The sequence below is a fragment of the Kogia breviceps genome, chromosome 3, assembly GCF_026419965.1.
Source record: "Kogia breviceps isolate mKogBre1 chromosome 3, mKogBre1 haplotype 1, whole genome shotgun sequence".
Lineage (NCBI taxonomy): Eukaryota > Metazoa > Chordata > Mammalia > Artiodactyla > Physeteridae > Kogia > Kogia breviceps.
Window position 1 is genome coordinate 33,130,151 of NC_081312.1, and position 17,930 is coordinate 33,148,080.

General features: G+C 52.4%; 1 protein-coding gene and 1 long non-coding RNA gene across 5 annotated transcripts in view; both read left to right on the forward strand.

Moving 5' to 3' along the window:
* The window catches only part of ACTN1 (actinin alpha 1), a 98,290-nt gene that overhangs the window by 19,881 nt on the left and 60,479 nt on the right, over positions 1-17,930 (forward strand). The window lies entirely within an intron of this gene.
* LOC136793780 (uncharacterized) lies at positions 8,105-12,513 on the forward strand. Of its 2 annotated transcripts, XR_010839508.1 has the most exons (3): positions 8,105-8,185; positions 9,652-9,755; positions 12,168-12,513. It is a non-coding gene; the product is annotated as an uncharacterized lncRNA (long non-coding RNA). The 2 variants fall into 2 exon arrangements; XR_010839507.1 differs by lacking the exon at positions 8,105-8,185 and having other exon boundaries at positions 9,553-9,755.

Here is a 17,930-nt window from a genome sequence, read left to right on the forward strand (position 1 = left end):
CTAACCCAAAAAGAAATGAGATGGGAGGGACGTGGAGGGAGTGGGGGGGGGCACTGGGCCTTCAAGGCCCCTCCTCACTGTGGGTTCTAAGAATATAAGCTGGGGGAGAGTGGGTTCAGTGACCGTGGGCACAGGCGAATGGTGCTCCAAGGAAGGCAGCCATGGAGGAGGTGCTGGCCTGTTGCCATGGGAACCATCTCTGCTGTGGGTTTCCAGTTTCAAGGATGCCCTGGAAGGGAATGAGCTCACTCCACCTGCAAGGTGATGAGTCAGCCTGCTCCAAAGTCCTGCTTGTTATCCGGGGCTGGGCAAGAAGTTGAGTGGCAGACCCTGCCTCTCTGCCCCTCCTCGGACCACTGATACTTCTCTGCCTGATGTGGGCTGTTGTCATTAGAGACGAGATGGGGGCAGTAGAGGAAACCACCCGCCATTCTGGTGGCCCCGGGGCGCCTGACTCCGGTAGAGGCAGGAGGAAGCCTCTAGTCCAGTTGGCCAAACCACGGCGCCCAGCAGGGCTGAACTGTGCTATCTGCAGGCCACTCAGCTCACATCGATGGGGCCACAACTACACCTGTGCTAGGCCTGGGGCCTGCAGTCCCGTTGGCTGGCTGGATGCTGTGATTTCAGGGGTGCTGAGGGTTTTGAAGAAGTTCAGACTGTTCATGACTGTGTATTGGTCAGGTGTGGGCTGGTTTCTGAGAGTGGATGAGGAAAACTTCCGGGTGGGAGTAGCATTTGATCTGACACTGGAAGGCTGAGGGGTCACTAGTTTGCCAATCAAGTCCTAGGTATTTGGAGGTCCGGGGTTGTGGCTCAACTCCTTCCTCCCCGCCCACCATGTGTGCGATTTGTCGTTGTTGTGAGGGGGTGTGCAGAGCATGTCCACTGACCGCCAGGGGATGGCCAGCATCTCAACACAACTGTGATTTCAGGGCGCCAAGCATCTTCCTCAAGACCCTGTGAAATGTAGAACGTCATCCACTGGGTCCCAGTCTCTTAAGGATCCAGATGAGGGCCCTAAGCTGTTCTCTCCTTCCTGGTGTGGCAAACTGGGGATGACATTGGAGAGGCCAGGGGAACTCTGCTTTTCTAGTTTCTGGCTTGCCTACTTGTTTCACCTACACGGGCCTCTGTTTCCTTTTGAGAAGATAAACAACTTTGGAGGTTTGAGGAAATGACTGTTTTAACCCTTTCACCTAAACACAACTACTTATATTTTCAAAAACCTATTTATTTTTAGTCCTCATGCTTGTATTATTTTGATAGTGGTAATCACAGTGGATCTACAATTTAGTTTACTTTTATATTTCCCCACTTGGCATTTTATCAAAGATGTTTTTTCTTATATAGCCTCATAGCCTTTATATTCCTTCCCTGGAGAAAGTGTAGGGTTTTGTTCATGAATAAATATTTATTTGTATTTTCCTGCCTCTTTCCAAAAAATGTTTGAGGAGACACGTTAAAAGGCTCATGTAAAACAGAGTTTTAAATTAAAGTTAGACGACCCAGAGCTTTGTCAGGGTGATGGTGGTGGGGTGAGGTAATTGAGAAAATAGTGTTAAAAGAGGTTTGTCTTGGGACTTCCCCAGTGGTCCAGTGGTTAAGAATCCGCCTTCCGATGCAGGGAACGCAGGTTTGATCCCTGGTCAGAGAACTAAGATCCCACATGCCATGGGGCAACCAAGCCTACACGTTCTAGAGCTTGCACGCCGCAGCTAAGACCCGATGCGGCTAAATAAATAAATATTTTTTTAAAAAAAGGTTTGTTTTTGTAAGTCAGCACTGACCCTAGTTTTGAGCTTCCTGGCAGCCAAAACAAAAGAAGAAATTAGAATTCACATCTGTTATTTCCTAGTAAAGGGGAGTGTACCAGTTCATTGGAAAGAGACACTTTGCCTCTCTGTGTAAGCACTGAACACCCAGGGCTCTTCCATTTTAGGAGAGCAGTGTGGTGGAGGATGCCATCAGTGTTAGTTTCATGGAACACAGAGACCTTTTTTGTATATTGGTTCTTAAATCAACCCCAGTAGAGCCAAAGGCATGATGTTACATCACACTGGTGTGGAGGCATTTCTGTGGGGAGCTGAAGAATGAAATCTTGTTCTACTGTTTCTGGAGGTGCAGCCTGAGCGAGGCCCCAGTCCTTGGAGATGCTTGTCAGCATTTTCTGGAGACTTACATGCAGTTGTCTGACAGGAGCTGGAAGGCGGTCTGTGTGGACTTCTGTGTTCAGAGGTTTTCGGAGGCCTTTACTGAGATGAGAACTTTTGCTTTCAGTGCTGGGCACATGAGGGCCAAAGCTGCCATTTCGTTAGGAAAATGAGAGTTTGGCCTATATCACCTCTTTACAGGAAAGCTGTCAAGGCCAGATCTGTCCTCTGGAAGCACTTGGGGGTCTGCTGTGCATCTCAACAAGGTGATCCTGGCCCCAGGCTCTTTGCCACAGAGGAGGGATGAGGCCGTCTAGTCGGGGCTGGGCCTGGGCGTGGACCTCTACTGGCTGCCGCACTCGTCAGCCATACGTCTCCTCTTAATTCTCCCATTATTGGACATTTTCATGGTTTCCAGGGTTTTTTAAAATTAATTAATTAATTTATTTTTGGCTGTGTTGGGTCTAAATTGCTGTGCATGGGCTTCTCATTGCAGTGGCTTCTCTTGTTGCAGAGCACGGGCTCTAGGCGCACGGGCTTCAGTAGTTGTGGCTTGTGGGCTCTAGAGTGCAGGCTCAGTAGTTGTGGCGCATGGGCTTAGTTGTTCTGCGGCATGTGGGATCTTCCCAGTCCAGGGCTCAAACCCATGTCCCCTGCATTGGCAGGAGGATCTTTTTTTTTTTTTTTTGTGGTACGCGGGCCTCTCACTGTTGTGGCCTCTCCCATTGCGGAGCACAGGCTCTGGACGCACAGGCCCAGCGGCCATGGCTCACGGACCCAGCCGCTCCGCGGCATGTGGGATCCTCCCAGACCGGGGAACGAACCCGTGTCCCCTGCATCGGCAGGTAGACTCTCAACCACTGCGCCACCAGGGAAGCCCGGCAGGAGGATTCTTAATCACTGCACCACCAGGGAAGCCCCATGGTTTCCAGTTTTGAGCTCTCATAGATAATTCCTCTATAAATATTCCTTTCATGTGGACATTTTCCTGCACTTTAGGATAATATCTAGGAGCTGAGTTAATCAGTCAAAGAGATGATCGTTTCTATACGTCCTTTTACATATTAATCAGTTGCCTTTACAAGGCAGAGTAATAAAAATTAAAAAAAATAAAATAAAAGGCAGACTAGCTTAGTGTACCACCAGCATTACACAACCTATTTTTTATTGAAGTAGAGTTGATTTACAATATTATATTAGTTTCAGGTGTACAACATAGTGATTTAAAATTTTTATAGATTGCACACTCAACCTGTTTTTTTAAAACTAATTAAAAAGGAAAGTAATTTTGATTGTGGCAGATTTGGAAAATACAGCCAAATACAAAGAAGAAAATAAGGATTGCCTGAAGTTCTACCACCTGAGAGCATGGAGGTGTGTCTTTTGATGGTCTGCAGGGGTGAACCTGTTGCCTCTTGTCAGGCAGGAGTTTGAGCTGGGACAGTCCCTCCTTTAATGGCTGTCCCTAGGTGCCCCTACCTGGCAGGGGGGTGCCTGATTTTCCTCTGACCCAAAATATCTTTTCAGCCATTGGCCTGTCTGGCTGTGGACTTACATTTCTAAGGTTCTAAAGACCTTCATAACATTTTCATCTAGTGCTAGAGACATAAGATGGCTTGGAAACTGTCAGGATTTAGATATTTGGATGGAAAATGTGAAATATTATCACCTAGTGGCAACTTAGCAGATTCCTCAGTAGCTACCACATACCAGGTGAGATCTAAGGGCTGGGGGTACAGCTGGGACAGGGGGTCAAGAAGTAGAATCTGAGGGCTTCACTGGTGGCGTAGTGGTTAAGAATCTGCCTGCCAATGCAAGGGACACGGCTTCTGGCCCTGGTGCCAGAAGACCCCACGTGCCACGGAGCAGCTAAGCCCCTGTGCCACAACTACTGAGCCTGGGCTCTAGAGTCCACGAGCCACAACTACTGAGCCCGCGAGCCACAACTACTGAAGCCAGCACACCCAAAGCCCATGCTCCACAACAATAGTAGCCCCCGTTCAACACAATAGAGAAGGCCCGCGCGCAGCAACGAAGACCCAGCGCAGGCAAAAATAAATGAAAAAAAAAAAAAAAGTAGAATCTGTGTCTGAGAAGATTCTGCCCAGCCCTGGCTCCTGACCGCATTCCCCAAGTTCCTGTCTGTCTGTGAGGCTTGTCAGAAGAGCCAGGGTGTTCGGTGAAATTGAAGGGGAAGTAGGATGAGTGGTAAGTGAGAACCTACGCCTGCCATTTTGTGCTGGTTCTCACTTCTCTGAACCGAGCATCCCGTGGTCCAGGTGACCCTCTCCTCTACTGCTTGTCTTCAGGAGGAAGCCTCCAGGCAGGGGAGACCACCTCCTGATCTGGATGGGCCCTTGCTGAACTCTTGGTTAGGGTGCTGGTGCTGGGCTGAGGCTTGCTGACACCTCCAACCCACAGTGATACTTCTGTCACCCGAGCAGTTACGCATCTGCTCTGAATTTCCCAGATGCTGGAGTGAGAGGACAAAGAAGGTCTCTTCATGGTATGACTTGACTTCAGGTAGGGATGGAGGCCTCAGTCCCTAAGAACTCTAAGAGTTGACTAATGATTTCTTAGGTGGCTTCAAATGCCAAAATGGGTGATTATGCTTGGGGTGCCTGGTACAGTGCATACAGTAGGACACCTGGATGATTGTGTTATTTTCAGCATGGAGGAGGTGGTGCACAGAAGCTTCCTTTTCCCTACAACTGTGGCCCTCCCCTTGAGTTGGATGGGATTTGGGCAGGGACCATAGCTAGCTGGAGGCTCATAGATGTCTCTTGGGGGAGGAAGAAATGATGCTTAAATGATGGCATCTTAGAGTTACCCACCTGTGGGACTCTCAGGCCTCTAGGAGGTGCACCTAGAGGAGGCTTGATGTTCCTACTGCTGTTTGTCCTCTGGCCAGCCCATCTGACACAGTTGGGGACAGTTTTCCAAGGTCCGGGGGCTGTGGATGATCAGAACTTTGGAACCATGGGATTCACCACAGAGAATTTTCGTGTTGAGACATTTCCTTGGGGGCCCTGAAAGGGGAAGCCATCAGAATGTCTCAGCTACTGTTCTAGTTGTTTGGGTAAAGAGCTCCCTGTTGGAGCCTTGTAAGGCTCTCCAGCTTGCGGCCATGTGGAAAGGCTGGGATTGATTTTTTTCTTTCTGGTTTGTTAGACACTCTACCCTCTTTGCCCCTCCCCACCCAGGAAACCACATGAACTGTCAAGGCGGGTCCAATTACAATTCATGGTAATTGGAGGGAGAGAGGGACTCCTGAGGAGGCAGTGACTTGTGCTTTGCTCTGTGAAGGAGAAGTTTCTTTGCTGTGAGGAGTGGAGGAGGCAAGTAGCAATTAAGGGCCTCCTCCTTACACCTTATTAAATGACCACCGACTCCAGGTGACCACGGCTTCCCTGCAGGTATTCTGGTTCCCGAGGGCACATCCACCCTCTGCCACCCAAGTGGAGAGTTTCACTCCAAGGCTGTATTCCTTAAAGGATGGTCCACGGACCACCTAGAGTTCATGTAAAAATTGTAGCTTCCTGGGCCTTGCCTAGACCTGCTGAACCAAGTATACTGGGCTCAGAGCCCAGGAATCTGCATTTCTAGCAAGCTCCCACCTTAATTTTTAGGTAACACTAGAGACCTCTGCGAAGGATTACATGGGAATATTGTTGCTTCAGTCTGAATGGCAGGAGTTCGGCTAAACAAATTCAACTCCTTCATTCTCATTCACTCCTCCTCTGGCACATCCTGGTGATGCTTCGTCTCCTTGTAGACTTAGACCACAAGTTCACTAGCTCTGGGCTTCCCTGGTGGCGCAGTGGTTGGGGGTCCGCCTGCCGACGCAGGGGACGCGGGTTCGTGCCCCGGTCCGGGAGGATCCCACATGCCACGGAGTGGCTGGGCCCATGAGCCATGGCCGCTGAGCTTGCGCGTCCAGAGCCTGTGCTCTGCAACGGGAGAGGCCACAGCAGTGAGAGGCCCATGTACCGCAAAAAAAAAAAAAAAAAAAAAAAAATCACTAGCTCTCCAAAATGTGAGCCAAGCATCTCTTTTGGACCCCAGACCCAGAGGGGGGAATATTAATAGAGAAAAGGAAAGAAAGGAAAGAAAATCTCCTCTTGTTTCTCTGACTATGATTGTTTTTGGCTTTGGAGCAGGTGGGCCAGTCGGCTATCTGCAAGGCTGTGTTAAAGCAGTATTGCAGTGATAATGGTGGAAGCCACTTTTCTCATCCCGGGCATGCGGAGGGGTGTCTGTATCAGACAGACAGGAGGCCCATCCTGCCCTCCATTCCCTCCGGGTCTGCTCAGGGCCCGCCTTGCCACAGAGCACAAACATCTGTGTCCTGCAGTGACCTGCCAGTTCTGTTGTTTGGTTTCCTGTAGAGGGAGGGCTTTTCAGTGTTGTGTATCCTGCCTTGCCTGGCTCCTCTCCCTGTCCCACCTTAGTGACCTCTGGTCCTCTATACTCAGCTGAGCCAAATTCTGACTGTGGGCTGTTGTCTGGGTTCTAGCTTTCATCCAGACAGCGTGACAAGAGGAGTTTGGGTTGGCCCTAGACTGTGTGAACGCCTCCTCACTGTTATGGCCCTGGATTGTTTCAGCCTGCGGGTCTGCCAGCAGCAGTGTGTTTTGCTGGCACGGACTCAAACTGCCCCCTTGAGACAGGGGTCCCAGCAGCAGGAAGCTAGAAGGCCTGTAGGACTGAGCTCAACAGGCAATTCCCTAATGACTCCACACCACTAGGGGTCCTCTCGGGGGTTCTAGGTCAAGAAACCCTCTGGCAGCCTCTCTGCCTAGTGGAAGTTTTGCAGGGGAGATGTGGCACTGTGGAGGTCATGGCGTAGAAGGGGATCAGGGGCCTCAGAAATGGGGGGGCATTGAGTCTGGTAGGGAAGGCGTCAAGGGAGCCACAACAGGTCTGCTGATGTCAGAGTGGATTAGGGTTACAAGAAGGATGGGTATAGAGGAGGTAAGAGTTTAGAAAAAGGATCTCCAGAGCGCTGAACCTGGAGGCCCAGAGAAGATGAACTCTTCCAGTCAGTACAACTTAACTTTAAAAAGGTAAAATAAAATCCTATCAGGGCAAGTTTCTAGTCGAATAAATGCTTGCGCTCTTTTCTGAAGGCCTTGAGGATTTGCGCAGCCTGGGTTAGTATCTGGCTCGTTTATGTAGCAAAAACTATGGAAATGTTCTTACCCTTGGGCAGGGTAATTTTACCCCCAGGATAGTGTCCTGAGGAAACTGTCCAACTAAAACAACGAAATGCCTCAGAATATTCTCTGTGCTCTCCATAGGAGCAAAAGGAAGGCTTCTGTATCTCACTAACGTCAGGGGAGGAATTTAACAAACCGTCCTGACACACGATAGTGGTGGAACATATTTTCAGCCTTTAAATGACATTTAGGAAGGTTACACAGGAATGAAATGTTCAACAGACTGTTGAAAGTAGGAGAACTTTATGTAGCATGTACATTATAATCGGTTGCAACTGTAAAACCTATGTAAACAGGAAGATAACGTACAAAAGTGAAAATGGCTGTGTTGAAGTTGTAGGATTAAATACTTAAAAAAAAAATAGTACTCAAATTTTATAACAAGTCAGAGAATTGCTATCTGAGGCAACATCCTGCTTCAAATGTTTTTCTGCCATCACCTGTCCTTTTTCTTGAGGAATGGCAGCTCAGTGAGATTTAACTGTCCGTTCTGAGCACTTTGGTTGTGTGCTGTGCACTGCTGAGCCCCGTGGAGCGCACAGAGGGGGTGAGACATGGTCCCCTGAGCCTGAGAGCTCAGGGGGAGGTTTCTTCTCCCTGGGGAGACAAAATGTGCTGGGCAAGCTGATTAGTGCTGGGTGCTGAGGCTTGGCCCTGGCCGTGGGGAGGGGAGGGGGCAGGTGGGTGGATGGTCTGGGCCTTCAGCCAGAGTTGGAAGGATCTTTAGGACCAGGAGAGCTTTCAGGACCAGGGAGCAGCCAGCCTGGCAGCTGGGAAGGCTGCAAAGCCCAGCAAGAAGAGTCCAGTTCTCCTAAGGTGGGTTCTATCCAGGTCCTCACTGCTTTGACTGAGATCAGAGTTATTTAAATAAATGCCTGCGATTCACCCCATTTCTAGAGACTGGGAACTGAAGTCCAGGAAGCGAACTCTTCCAGGAATCTCCAGAGTCCCCTGTGACAGGGCTGCTGCACAGGCCCACTCCCCGCGTGTTGGCTGTGCCCCGTCTGCAAGCCCTACCCGTGCCCTCCCCAGGGGCAAATCCCCTGTTCAGGATCCACTCCTGGGAGGCTACCCTTTGGTCCCTTTTGGGTTGGCAGTGGGGGATCAGAGTTCCTTCCCCAGTGATCTCTCCTTTTAGATCTTTCCCTGGCCTGCAGGGGTGCCGGGCATTGCTGGGAGGCCGCCCATCCCCATTTTCCATTTGGAGACCTTGACATTTTGTTTAAGAGGGGGTGTGATTGAGAGCGTGTGAGGGTGAGAACCGGAGGTGCTGGCTCCTTAAGGCTTGGCCTTCAAGTGAATTTTGGCAGAAGGGACACTGAATGTTTAATTTTAGGGCCAGGAGGGGGTGGGGCAAAGTCCCTACTGCATCTGGTTTGTGTTAAGTCCTTCCCTTCAGAAAAGGGCTGTGTTTATGGTTCAAATCCAGCAGAGATGGGGCGAGAGGGGCTCCACTTTCCCGTACTAGGCAGTGGGGCACAGGGAATGCACAGAGCTTCCTTCTGGTCCTCTGACCCCATCCCAAGATAAATGCTTCCAACTTTGAGAAAACTTTGACATCCACTTTATCCCTGAGGTTAAAGCAGGCATTTGCTTCCAGCAGCTGGGCTTTGCAGGCGGAGCTGCAGAGTTCGCGGAGTTGGCCGGCTGTCAGCTTGGCTTGTCTGGCGTCTGAGGGTCCCGGATGGGTCAGCAGTGCTGCTGGCTCCCACAGGCCTCCCGGCCGTGATTCCGGGATTGAGGGCTTGCGTCCAGGAGGCCCAGGTTGTCAGAGCTGGAAGGTCCTGCAAAGACCAGATCCAGTCCCTTCTTGACAGATAAGGAACTTGAGGCCCAGAGGGCTGAAGAAGCTTGTCCAAGGTCAGAGGGTCGGCAGTAGACTCTGGATTCGAACCAGACTTCCCTGACTCCCAGTTTGGTTCAGTGCTCTTTTCAGGGCGCCGTATGGCTTCCCATTTTGCCTGCTGTTACTCTTCCAGGCTCTGCTTCCTCAAAGGGCCGGCTTTGGGGACAGAGCTTGTGACGGCCAGTCTTGAAATTTGGTGGCAACATTCACAAGGCTGTGAGCGCCTCGAAGGCTGGCTGACTCACTGCCGTTTTCCAGCCCTGGCATGGTCCCTGGCTCAGGGGAAGAAGAGCTCAGAAAAAATTAAATGAATGGATGAGTGGGTGGCTTGGCCTGAGGGTGGAGGTGCGGGTGTTCCAGTTAGAATCATTGTGCTTCCCTCTGAGCATCTGTTCTGAAACTGTCCTGTTCCAAGGCTGGGTCTTGTCTTCTCCAGCCCTGGCTCAGTTCCGGCACATCACCCAGCTTTCAGGGAAGTCTAGAGTTTCAGAGCCAAAAGGAGCCTTCGATAGCAAAGGGTTCATCCCCTGCAAGTTACAGGTAAGGAAACTGAGGCAAGGCCACACGGCTGGTCAGGGGGAACACAGGACTGGAGCCCGAGCCTGGTGTGTTCGTGGAGGGAGTTGAGGGTCCGCTGGCCTCCCCATCCCATGTCTTCCTCAGTCGGGCGGACGGGCCATTTCGTCTGCCTCCCTCTTTGCTCTAGCTTTCTCCTCACTGCGGAGGGTGGTTTCACCAGAGCCGACTGGGGAGAGGCCGGGGCATGCAGGGATGGGCCACGTCATTCTCTTGTGCTGTCCTAGAAGGGGAAAAAGGGCGGGCGGGCTCATTTCCTTGCGGGGAAACCAGAGCTGGAGTCACCCTGGAGTCGGAGCCCAGGGAGGGGCCCCCAACCCTCTCACCGCCTCTGGCCCTGGGTCGGGGGCACTTCCCTCCTGCCGGTCTCCCGAAAGGCAGAGGAGGACCGGGCGACAGTACCGCTGTTCCCCCACCCCAAGTTTTCCTTACTGCCTTTGGGAAGGCGTTTCTTGTGGTCCTCGGCAGGGCAGGCTGGAGGTGGCAGCAAGGGGAGGAGTCCGGTGACAGCATTGTCCCATTCTAAGAACTGGGGGTTGTTAAACCCCCCCCATGCATCGTGATTTGAAATCACGATGCATGGGGGGGGGTTTAAAAACTCCCAGAGGGGGTTTAACAATCACGATTGCCTTATAAGTCTCAATCTCTTTTTTGGTTTTATTATGAAAGTAAGAAATGCTCATGGTAAAAAAAAAAAAAAAAAACCCAAAAAACAATTCCCCACAGGTGACATGGTTATTCTTCTATGCCACACATAAGATTTTGTATTTAATTTGTATATTATTTATTTAATTGTGGTAAAATATACATAACATAAAATTTACCATTCTGACCACCTTTAAGTGGACCGTTCAGTGGCTATAGTTACATTCACGCTGTTGTGTAACCATCACCAGCATCCAGCTCCAGAACTTTTTCATTTTGCAGAACTGAAACTCTGTACCGTCAAACAGTAGGTCCCCGTTGTTTCTCCCCCAGCCCCTGGCCACCACCATTCTGCTTTCTTCTCTGTGAACTTGACTGCTTTAGGGACCTCATTAAAGTGGAATCAGAGAGCATTTGTCCTTTCATGTCTGGCTTATTTCACTCAGCATAATGTTTGTAATGTTCATACCCGCTGTGGTGTGTGTCAACATTTCCTTCCTCTTTAGGGCTGACTGATATTCCATTGCACGTACATGCCATATTTTGTTTACCCGTGCATCTGTTGATGAACATTTGGGTTGCTTCCACCTTTTGGCTATCGTGAATCATGCTGCTGTGAACATGGGTGTGCAAATACCTGTTCAAGTCCTTGCTTCCATTTCTTTTCTGTATATACCCAGAAATGGAATTGCTAAATTTTATGTATTTACTGTTTGCGACTCTCAGGCTCTTTGAGCCCCCGTGGCAGGGTTGATAGGTCAGCACAGCGCCCTGGGCACCCGCCCTCCTTCCTTTTCCCCAAGGGCTGGGTCCCTGGCCCGCTGGTCTGCCGCGGTAGCTGTCGGCAGAGGTGGGCAGGTGGGCGGGCTGGCCAGCTGGGTCTTCTTTGTGTACTGTGTCTGGGGCTGGCTGCAGCACAGCTCTAGGGAGGTTTGGAGCTGCTGAGTTAGTGTGAAGCTCTGGCATCTCCTGGTGAAGAAGGGCCTTTTTGGGCCAGGTTCCTATCCCTTCTCCTGCTGCAGATCTGGGGAAGGGGGCTGTAGTCTCCTAGGTGCCCTGGGGTGGAACGGGGACCCCAGAGCCAACTGGCCCCACTCTCCCCATTCGCTTCCCCCCGCCCCCCAGTTCTTCCTGCCCCAGGTCATTTCTCTCCCAGAGGGTTAGCGTGTGAACGATTGCTGGCCAGGGAGTTCCAGAGACTAATGCAACACTTCCTAGCTGTCTTTAGAGAAAAGGTCTATTTCTTGCTAACAGAGCAGGCTCTCCTCTCCTGCTTCCTGCTCTACCCACAGTCGACCATTATCTCAAGTCAGGCCCCCAGATATGCTCATAACCGCAGAGCAAACTGGTTGCTGCCTGCTGTCTGGAATGGACCTCCACCACGTGCCACATACCTGCCCCCTGCAGGGATCTGTGTAGCGTTCCCCTGGGCGCTCAGTCTGTGTCTCACTGGTGGGGTGTGTAGTTAGTTATCTGTCAGCTTGGCCATGGCTTCCTGAGAGCTGGGCCCTCTCTTGTTCTAGTAGTCACTGGTCTAGTGCCCTATACTTAGTGGATGCCCAGGGAGAGAAAGAGAAAGTGGAAAGAATTTGGAATTTGGTTAGAGAACTCCTGGTTTGGGGTTTGAGGCCTGCTCTTTGCCAGCTGAGTTAGTTAACCTCAGTTTAACCTTAACCTTCCGGAGCCTCAGTTTTTCCATCTCTAAAATGGGGATCAAAATCTACCTCTTAGGGCTTCCCTGATGGCGCAGTGGTTAAGAATCCACCTGCCAATGCGGGGGACACGGGTTCGAGCCCTGATCCGGGAAGATCCCACATGCCGTGGAGCAACTAAGCCTGTGCTCCACAACTACTGAGCCTGTGCTCTAGAGCCTGCGAGCCCCAACTACCGAAGCCTGCACGCCACAACTACTGAAGCCTGTGCGCCTAGAGCTCATGCTCCGCAATAAGAAGCCACCGCAATGAGAAGCCTGTGCACCTCAATGAAGGGTAGCCCCCGCTCGCTGCAACTAGAGAAAGCCTGCGTGCAGCAACGAAGACCCAGCACAGCCAAAATAAATAAATTTAAAAAAAATCTACCTCTTTTTGTGAAGAGTAAATGTGATAATCAGTACAAAGTGTTTGGTAAGTGTCACTAAATGTCAGCTGTGTCATTGTTGTGGCCTCTAAGTGGGAGAGACGTCATCAGCTGCCAGGCAGGGTGAGGACTGCTGGAAGGTGAGGTTTTAGGGTGGCCATGGCGCTTTCCCTCTGCTTCTCAGTTGTCTGGTCCCTGGAGAGGCTGGGTGAGAGAAGGAAGGGGCCGTGTGATGCTGTCTGGCTGGGTGGTGGCAGTTTCCTCTGCAGGAGGAAACTATTTCCTCTCCAGGGAGTCCGCAATTGGCTTGGAACCCTCCGTGGGGCTGGCTGCTGCTCACTGAGCAGGGATTGTGTGATGGGGGGAAGAAGGGGTCCGGGGTACCTTGGGCTTCATTCCAGATGTGACATGTCTTCGGATCTCAGCACCCTTCCCTGCCAGACCTTCTTGGAGCCCTGCTCCCCAGCACCAGGAGGTCTGGCTCAGAACTGCCCCTGCCGTGGTTGCTGTATGACTGTTTCTCAGGGGAGGTCCTACCTACCTTTGTAGATTGCAGGCTCCAGGACCCCTGTCTCCCTCATATTCGAGGACAGGAAATAGCAGCCTCCACCGCCATGCAGTAGAGCTCTCATTTCTCCTGCAGGCTAGGATGGTTGGGTCCACCCATGCATGGGTCGTATCTAGGCTCTGGGGAGGGAACAGGATTGCGAATCCCGCTTGGAGCTGCTGGCTCCTTTCTGCCCCGCCCTGCAGGAGAGTCTGTCCTGCAGAGGCTTCGCGGTGTTGGGAAAAGCCCGGCCTCGGAGCTGCCAGTTCTGGGGTGGGGGGAAGCTCTGCCATCTTACTAGCTGTGTCCTTGAACAGGTCCTCCTTCGGAGCCTCAGTTTCCTCATCTATAAAAAGAAGGCCATCTGTCCTGCGGGATCACTGCCAGGACTAAACAGGATGATGGTGTCCTGCCCCCGGTGGGCTCCCTAAGCTGGGGCAGGGCTTGTTATTTTGGAAGTGAGCCCAAAGCCAAGGAGCCTTTTCACAAACTCTTCTTTCCCTTCTCTACCCAGAAGGCAAGGTGGTAAAGACTTCCTGTTTGTTTCCACAGCCCAGAGTTGCCCAAACTCGCCCGATTCTAGGATTCACCCGAGTACTTGTTACTTGTTAAATACCGATTCTTGGCCCCCACCCCAGATCTTCTGTACCAGAATGGCGATTGTCGGGTTGGGGTCTGTATTTCATCATGTTTTATCAGTAGGCCAACTTGGGAAAACTCGCCTCCCTCAGATTGCCCTCCCGGTGGCTGTATCATCCGATCTTCACAAGAGGCCACTGAGGCAGGTCTGAGGTAGGTATGGCTGCACGCAAAATGGGAGACTTTATAGGTGAGATGGTGACGTTTAAGGGACAGACCCGAGGTGGTGGTGGTCTGAGCCACTGGTTCCCTCATGGTGGAAACAGAACTCAGATCTCCCAGTGCTGTGTGTCCATTGTGCCTGCAGACATTCTAGCAAAGCATGGAAAGGGTGGGGGATGGAGAGAAATGGGGTGACTGGAAGGATGTGAGTAACAAGGCTGCAGTGGTGGCAGAGGAGCACCAGTGGTGCCCTTCTGCTGCCCCTTGAGGGAGGCCTGCAGAGACCAGCCACAGGGACAGGGGTGTAGGGTGTTGGGCTGGAGCCCTTCCCCCACCAAGATACTTCCCCAGGTGTGCCTTCTGAAAATCAGGGCCCAGGTGTGCATGGGCTTTGTCCCAGAGCCACTGGGAGTCAGCAGGTATAAGGAGGTTAGGGGGTGGCCCGGTCCAGGTGGCCGAACACCTTCCCGGGGCTGTTGGCGGAGTCCTGGAAGTCCTTTGTGCAGGTAGGTCTACTTCTCCCTCCCTTCCCCGCCTTTTATGATTAGGTCTGGGGAGCCTTCTAGAAGCACAGGCAGGGCTGGCTCCCCTGCTCCAATGGTGGAAGGCGGCGTGTGTGGGGAGAGAGGAACGGGAGAGGGGAACGGGCGTGGCCAAGGTCAGCTGGCCATGCCAGGTACAGGGGCCCACTGCCTCCCTGCTTCCTTATTCCCAAGGTTGACCTGGTCCATTAAAGGAAAACTAGTTGAGGTCGTCTGTATACCACCCCCCTTTCCAGTTTCCCCTTAAGTGGCTCTTGATGATGCTTTCAGGCTGATTTTCTCCCAGTATTGGTGGAGAGGATTGGGGAGGGTGGCACTGGAATTGCTCCGTGAGGGCGTTCAAGGCTGAGGTGGGCGGTCCTAACTGCACAGCTGCGTCACTTCTACCTGGGGACTTCGGGAGCTGCTTCTGCCTGGGCGCACCCCCGGAGGGTGATCCGACTGGGCTGGGGAGAGTTGGGCTGGTGCGCAGTGTGAGAGGAGGAGCCCCGCCCTGGGCTGGTGCACGTGACGTGACTTGCTGCTGGGCCCTTGGGAGGGGCCAGAGGGAGGAGAGCCAGGCGGACCGAGCCTGGGGTTAGGAGCATGGGCTCTGCGCCCGGTTCTCTGGCTCCTCTGGCTACTGTTTGATGTGACCTTGTGAGCGTCTCTATGTCTCAGTTTTCTCCTCTGTAGAATGGGATTAATGATAGCACCTACCTCATTATGGCGGCTGGGGGGTTTAATTGTGTTAATACTGACAGAGCACTTGGGACAGTGAAGCTGGGGAGGGCATCCCTGGCCTCTGAAGTCCTTCTGCACTGACCTTCAAATTAGATTGTCAGGGGGCTTCCCTGGTGGCACAGTGGTTGAGAGTCCGCCTGCCGATGCAGGGGACACGGGTTCGTGCCCCGGTCCAGGAAGATCCCACATGCCGCGGAGCGGCTAGGCCCGTTAGCCATGGCCGCTGGGCCTGTGCGTCCGGAGCCTGTGCTCCGTGACGGGAGAGGCTACAGAAGTGAGAGGCTTGCGTACCGCACACACACACAAAATTAGATTGTCAGACTGAGGTGGCACCTTCACCCATGCCTCCTTCCTCCGTTGGCTCGGGTCCAAAACCTGGGTGTGACCTCTGATCCCTCCCTCCCTCCCTCCCTGAGTATCTCTTGTATCCACTCACTTCTCTGTCCCCGCCACCACCGCCCTGGTCTAAGCCACCTTTGTCTCTTGCCTGGACCTTTGCGTGGCCCTCTGACTAGTCTCCGCTGCCATTCTGGCCCACCTCTGATCTGCTTGTCACGGTGCAATTAGGAGTCTCTTTCCAAGATGTAGGTGTAGTTATGTGTAAACTAGCACCTGATTCCTGCACCCACCCTACCCCCACCCCTCAACCCTCAGCTGAAATCAAGTAAAACCTCTCCCATTGTTCTCAGGAGACACCGTCCTAACATCCTATGGGACCCCATGCCCCTGCGGTAATGCTGACCTCTGGCACCCCACTCTTCTCCTCCTGCACCAGCCCCAGTGGCCATTTTCCAGTGGCTTAAGCAGGCCTTCGTCCCTGACCCCTGGGGCCTCTGATATTTTCTTTCCTCTGCTTGGGCGGCACCACACTCCTGACCATCCCGGACCCCACACACATGCATTGGGTACCATCCATCTCAGTTTGCACCTGTTGTTCTGATGTATTTGTTAATAGCGCCTCCCTTTAAGTGCCCCGATTTGGATGATAAACTTTGTGGTCCCCCTTTCACATTTACAATCTCTTCATCTAATTAAAATTCCTCAGCTTTAAAAATTCACTGGCTTCCTCAAAGTAGTGGTCAGGCACACACACACACACACACACTGGACCAGGTTAGGGACCCGTTTTAGCCTCATGCCTTCCAGAACTTTTCCTGTATGCATCGAAGCTCAGCTTGCAGATATATACTCACTGATATGAGTCTTTGATTAACATTTGTCATCCTTGTTAGACCAAAGGCTCCTTGATTTAAGGGACTATGTCTTGGGCTTCCCCGGTGGCGCAGTGGTTAAGAATCCACCTGCCAACGCAGGGGACGCAGGTTTGAACCCTGGTCCGGGAAGATCCCACATGCCGCGGAGCAACTAAGCCCATGTGCCACAACTACTGAGCCTTTGCTCTAGAGCCCGCGAGCCACAACTACTGAGCCCATGTGCTACAACTACTGAAGCCTGCGTGCCTGGAACCCGTGCCCCGCAACAAGAGAAGCCACCGCAGTGAGAAGCCCGTGCCCCACAACGAAGAGTAGCCCCCGCTCGCCTCAACTAGAGAAAGCCTGCACGCGGCAACGAAGACCCAACACAGCCGGAAAAAAAGAATAAATAAAATAAATTTTAAAAAAATTAATAGATAAGGGACTGTGTCTTTACTTGCCCAAAATGTGACCCCAGTTCCTGACACAGTCAGTGCTCAGTAAGAATTTACTGAGTGAGTGAATGAACGAATGAATGAATTTACCTTCTCCTGCTCGCTGTCAGGGGAGCCTGGAGCCTGCGTGGGTCAGGAGCATGGTGGCCTGCCTTGAGGGAAGCTGCTGACGTTGAGCCAATCCAAGCCCAAACAAGCCGGTTGCCCACACCCTGGCATACACACCCCCTTACTTGCTGCCCCTGTAATTATTCATGACCTCTCTCAATGGGCTTTGTGTTTGGAAAGCCAAAAGAGACAAGAGTTCAAACCCTCTTTCCACCTCCCCCAAACTGAGACTTAGGAGAAAGAGTTGCCCGGCCCATTCTGTATCTCTAGGGAGCCGCAAGGTCCAGGACCTTCTCGCATGGCTGGATACGAGTGCTGGCGTGATTCTCACCCAGTGTCCTGGGCTGCCCTCCCCGGTCCAGGCCCAGGCACTGCCTGGGGACAGCTAGCTGCACACGTCCCCGTGTGGCTCTCGGCAGACCTGGGACTGGTGCTGGCCGATTCCTCATTTATTCTCCAGCCTGAGCAAGGGTGGAAGGCTTACCTGGAAGAGCCGCAGCCCCCAGCACAGTGGAAAGGGCCCACACATTGGCATCCTGTGGACCCCAGTTCAGATCTCAGCTCTGCCTCTCACTAGCTGTGTGGCTAGGAAGGTTGCTTCCTTTAACCCTCGCTTTCCTCCCCTAACGCAGGATTGTTGAGTGGATTTGCTGAGATGGTGCATGCCATCACCCAGTGGTAATAACAGCCCACGTCTTTGAGCAACTCCAAGATCTTATTCCCTCTCTCTTCCCCTCCCCTTGGGGCTCCCAGAGGTCCACTTTGCCTTCCGTGTCCCCATTTTGGAGTTGAGGGGTTAAACACGGTACCCTCCTCCGGAACAAGGTTAGGGGGAGGCTTGCGGTGCCCTTGGGCGGCCCGTGTTCTCTGCGGCCCCCTCTCCTACTCACTGCACACTTTCTGAGCTTAAGCCTGGTGCTGGGAGACAGAGCGGGTGTGGATCCCCGAGCTCCCAGGAGGCTGTGAACGCACTCACCCACAGACAGAAGCCCCGTGTCCCACCCCATCCCGGCAGTTAGTTGGCCAGACCCGCCTACAGCTGCACTTCT